The sequence below is a fragment of the Gymnodraco acuticeps genome, unplaced genomic scaffold, assembly GCF_902827175.1.
Source record: "Gymnodraco acuticeps unplaced genomic scaffold, fGymAcu1.1, whole genome shotgun sequence".
Classification (NCBI taxonomy): domain Eukaryota; kingdom Metazoa; phylum Chordata; class Actinopteri; order Perciformes; family Bathydraconidae; genus Gymnodraco; species Gymnodraco acuticeps.
The window spans coordinates 3049338-3054506 of NW_022989748.1; positions in this window are offsets into that span (position 1 = coordinate 3049338).

Below are 5169 nucleotides of genomic sequence, written 5' to 3' on the forward strand. Positions count from 1 at the left end.
GTGTTCTCCTGCGTGTTGGCCATGTGTTGCACTCATAGACTGTATATATAAAGGTTGCACTGGAACCAGACACCACAAAGACTTCAGCCGAGCACGTACGAACTGCGCATGCGTGAGTGGCAATAACTCTCCTTACCAGCAGTAGTGTGTATTCGTCATTCATTGTAGCCCGCACCCGGCTCCCCGGCTGGGCCGCCTGGTCTTCATTGGCATGGAAATAAAACACAACATATCCTCGAAACTCCTCACCTACAACTGTCATGAATTTCCTGGACATTCTGTGGCCAAAAAAGGACATGATTTCATATCTCGCCCGCGTTACATCCACAGAAGCTCACGGCGAAAGTTTGTGTACTATGGGAGCACCGGCTGCATCCCGTCGCTTGTGACTGAGGGACGCACTGGCGCATCTCGGGTGCGTCATCGGAACGCTGCCGCTCATGGGACTTGTAGTGCAATGTCACCATCTGCTTCGCGCTGTGGACAATCGTCCATAAACGATCGTTTACTCCATCCTCTTCAAAAACATGTGGTAGCCTCTGCCTCTACAACCCCTGTACACATTGTACTTTTTAATACACAGTCTCTCTCTAAGAAATCTGCTCTGATGCATGATTTTATCGACGACAATGGCTCAGACTTGATATTTTTAACTGAAACCTGGCATAAAGAGGGAGTTTTCTTCCACATAAATGAAGCATCCCCTCCTGGATACAACTACATTGAAAAAGCCCGTGCTCATGGTAACGGTGGCGGCATTGCTGTTCTGCACAAAAAAACTATTATTCTCCAACCACTGACTATTCCCCATACTCAGTCCTTTGAGTGCCTTGCTTTTAAATGTTTTCCACCCAAATCCCTGACAGTTATACTAGTTGTACTAGTCTACCGTCCTCCAAAATCCAACTCAACCTTCATCCCAGAATTTTTTAACTTCATCACCTCAGTATGTCCCACTCTCTCCAACATTGTGATACTTGGCGATTTTAATATACACGTGGACTCCCCCAAATGCTCCATGGCTGCCGACTTCCTGTCCTACCTCGACTCACTAAATCTGACACAACATGTACATGGGTCCGCCCACAATCATGGTCACACACTTGACCTCATCATCACCGGAAACATACCTGCATCAGACCTAAACATCTCTGATCTTGGAGTGTCTGACCATAAGGCTATCTCCCTAACGCTGACAATCCCATCCTCCAACCAGCCACCCCCCACTGAGAGAGTCATGAAGTACCGAAACATCAATAATTTGGACACTCCACTTTTTCTCAAAACCATAACAGCAAACCTTTCAACTGACCTCCGTTCGCTTTGCCCCGACGACATGATTGAGCTCTACAACGACACCATGACCACCACGCTCAACATCCTGGCTCCGGAAAAAAAGAGGAAAGCCACTTTCCAACGGTCTTCTCCCTGGTTCACGGACGCCCTCCGCCGCATGAAAACCTGCGGTCGACAGCTGGAGAGACTATGGAGGAAGCAGGCTCTCGCCGTCCACCTACTGGCCTTCAGAGAACACCAAAGTGCCTATGCTACTGCTCTAAAAAACGCCCGCTCTGCATACTACTCGTCAATAATAGACAACGGCAAAAGCAATCCTAGAACCTTATTCTCCACTATCAACCGCCTTCTCAACTCCACCAACACAGGCTCCCCAGCTGCCTCTCCAGAACTCTGCAATGACTTCTCTGCTTTCTTTAAAAACAAGATCGCAGATATCAGAGCAACCATTACAGCCTCAACAGTAGCTCGGACCACACCCACCTGCTCTCCCTTCATCAACGGAATCACCCTCTGCAGCTTCAACGAGGTGACGTCATCTGCACTGCTAGCCATCATAGGCAAATCAAAGCCTACCAGCTGCTCCCTTGACCCCATACCCACCCCGCTGCTAAAAGCCTGTTCGCCAACCCTGGTTAATTTCCTGACAACACTCATCAACAAGTCACTACAGACTGGTGAGGTGCCTGTCCATTTCAAAACAGCAGTTGTCACCCCACTTTTAAAAATAAACAAATATCGACCGAGAACTCTTCTCCAACTACAGACCTATCTCCAACCTCCCGTTCCTTGCCAAAGTACTTGAGAAGGTCGTGGCTGCACAGCTCCAGTCTCATCTGTCTGACAATGACATGTATGAGACCTTCCAATCAGGTTTCCGCCCTGCACACAGTACAGAAACAGCCCTAATAAAAGTAGCCAACGACCTACTGATGGCAGCCGACTCTGGGTCACCCAGCATCCTGGTCCTTCTTGACCTGAGTGCGGCTTTCGACACAGTGGACCATACCATCCTCATCCACCGCCTCGAGACCTACACCAGGGTGACGGACACGGCTCTGAAGTGGTTCTCAAGCTACCTCACCAACCGGAAGTACCACGTGTCTCTGGGGGGTTCCAGGTCTGACGACACCGCAGTGACATGCGGGGTCCCACAGGGCTCAGTGCTGGGGCCGATCCTGTTTTTAATCTATCTATTACCTCTGGGTCATATCATCAGACAACATAACATCAACTTCCACTGCTATGCCGACGACACTCAGGTCTACATCAAAACACAACCCAATACCACCACTATCCAAACACTAAACACCTGCCTGGAAGACATCCGCTCCTGGATGACCACCAACTACCTTCAGCTCAACAGCAGCAAGACGGAGGCAATCCTGATAGGCACCACCGACCAGCTTGCCAAGGCCGCCAACATCAGCCCCTCCCTTGATGGTCAGCTTATTCCTCTCTCCTCCGTTGTCACCAACCTCGGTGTAAGGTTTGACCCCACTCTGTCTTTCCAAGTCCACATCAAACATATCACCAAGACCTCCTTCTTTCACCTTAAAAACATTTTCCGACTGAAGCCCTCACTCTCAACTGATGACATAAAAAAACTGGTTCATGCACTCGTCTTCTCAAGACTAGACTATTGCAATGCACTCCTCTCTCCCAGCCAAATCCATCAACCGCTTGCAACTTGTCCAGAACAGCCAGAGTTCTCACCGGTACAAAAAGGTCCGCACACATAACCCCCATACTTGCAAAACTACACTGGCTCCCGGTCCACTACAGGATCCAGTTTAAGGTTCTGCTCCTCACGTACAAAGCCCTGAATGGACAAAGCCCAAAATACCTCTGTGACCTCATCCATACCCAGACATCTACCCGCTCTCTCCGCTCCAGCCACGCTCCTCTTCTTTACATCCCCCGCAAACGTCTCCGAACAATGGGAGACCGAGCCTTCTGCTCACTCGCCCCGCGCCTCTGGAACTCCCTCCCAGATCAGCTGAGATCTGCCCCTTCCACCGAGGTCTTCAAAACCGGCCTTAAGACCCTCTTCTTTCGGCAGGCCTTCCAATAAACTTTGAGCATGGTACACCTGGAGTACTGCCATTTTTATCGCTATCACCGACTTTTATTTTTGTACTTTATTTTATATTTTATTTTTTGATTTCTTATTATTATTACAATTATTTGTTTAATCTATCAAAGTGTATTAGTATCCTTTGTTGTGAAGCACTTCGAGATTTGTCTTGGCAGATGAGAAGCGCTATATAAATTAAATGTATTATTATTATTCAAAACAGGCAACAACCGGAAAACAAAGAAGAACAGACTACGTGATATAAACAAACAACAAATAGCTGTGCGTTAGCTTCACCTTAGCATGTGTTCTTTGCAGGTGTTTGTTGAGGTTTGATTATGACTGATTTTAGTAAGTAACGAAGTAACGCATGTCGGGGTAATGTTAGTAACTGTAGTGTGATTACTGAATTATAAAAGTAGCGCGTTACACTACTCCGTTACCGACAAAAGTAATAGTATTACAGTAACGCGTTACTTTGTAATGCGTTACACCCAAATCTGCTCCTACCCTACTACAATTTGGAGGCTAATACTGTACTGTTTACTCCACTACATTTGTGTAATGCCTATTTTTGGGAAATGGGCCAATCTGCACAGTGATTACTTTTAGAACTTTGGTAATATGTAATGCTTAGACTCTTGTACTTTTACTTACGTAACATTTTGAATGCAGGCTTTTACTTGTATCAAAGTATTACTCCACTGTGTTATAGCTACTTTTACTGTAAGATTTGAGTATTTCTTCTACCTCTGCAGTTAGTGATCGGTTATGCCAGCTGGGAGAACAACTTACTAACTTTGACACAAACTTAAGTTTATTTAAGTTTCCTATATAATCCTTCCTTTCTTTCCCTGTCTCTTTATATTTGGAGTCATACAACTTGGAATTAGCAGACATTTTCCCCCATGTTGAACTGAAAGCAGGATACTTTGCCTGAGTTTGTTTACAAGGTAATATTCGGTAACACAGGTGTGGAGCTGAAAAAAGGCAGAATCACCAAGAGGGGAGCTGGCCTCTCAGTTTAAAAATCATGTGACTTTATGAAAAGGAAAGCCCTATTACTGTTTGGCTCTCCACATTATCCCAGCCACACAGCAAATTTGAAATCTAAAATGCAACACCCATGTAGTTAATTTTAACACTATGAAAGAGTTTATATTGAAACCACCAGCAAAGTGTTAAATTAACACTTTCCAAAGTGTTGACAATATAACACTATCATAGTGTTACTATACCAACACTAAGAGTGTAAGATGTGAACATATGAGGGGCCGTGTAGGCCAAAATTCAAACTCACCTCACACACACACACTACTGAAAACATCTGGCCTTGCACACACACTACTGAAATACTCTCACATTCACTACTGAACACCTCACACACACACACTACTGAAAACATCTGGCCTTGCACACACACTACTGAAATACTCTCACGTTCACTACTGAACACCTCACACACACACTACTGAAAATTAAGCCTCACACACACACTATTGAAATCGTCTCACATTCACTACTGAACACCTCGCACACACACTACTGAAAATTAACCTCACACACACACTCCTGAAAAACATTTTACTGAAAGGTTCTCAGTAGGGAATGTGCATGTGTTTCACATATGTGTGTGTGAGGGGATTCTTGCTGTAACGGAAGTCATTCTAATGTAACGGAAGACATCTGCTAGTGGTCTCTTTGCTAGCCCCGTTAGCTTCATTAGCTCCAAGCTGCTACTCGGACGTGTTTGTTGTGTTGATGCCTGGTGGATTATTCTTCATTGAAATATCGCA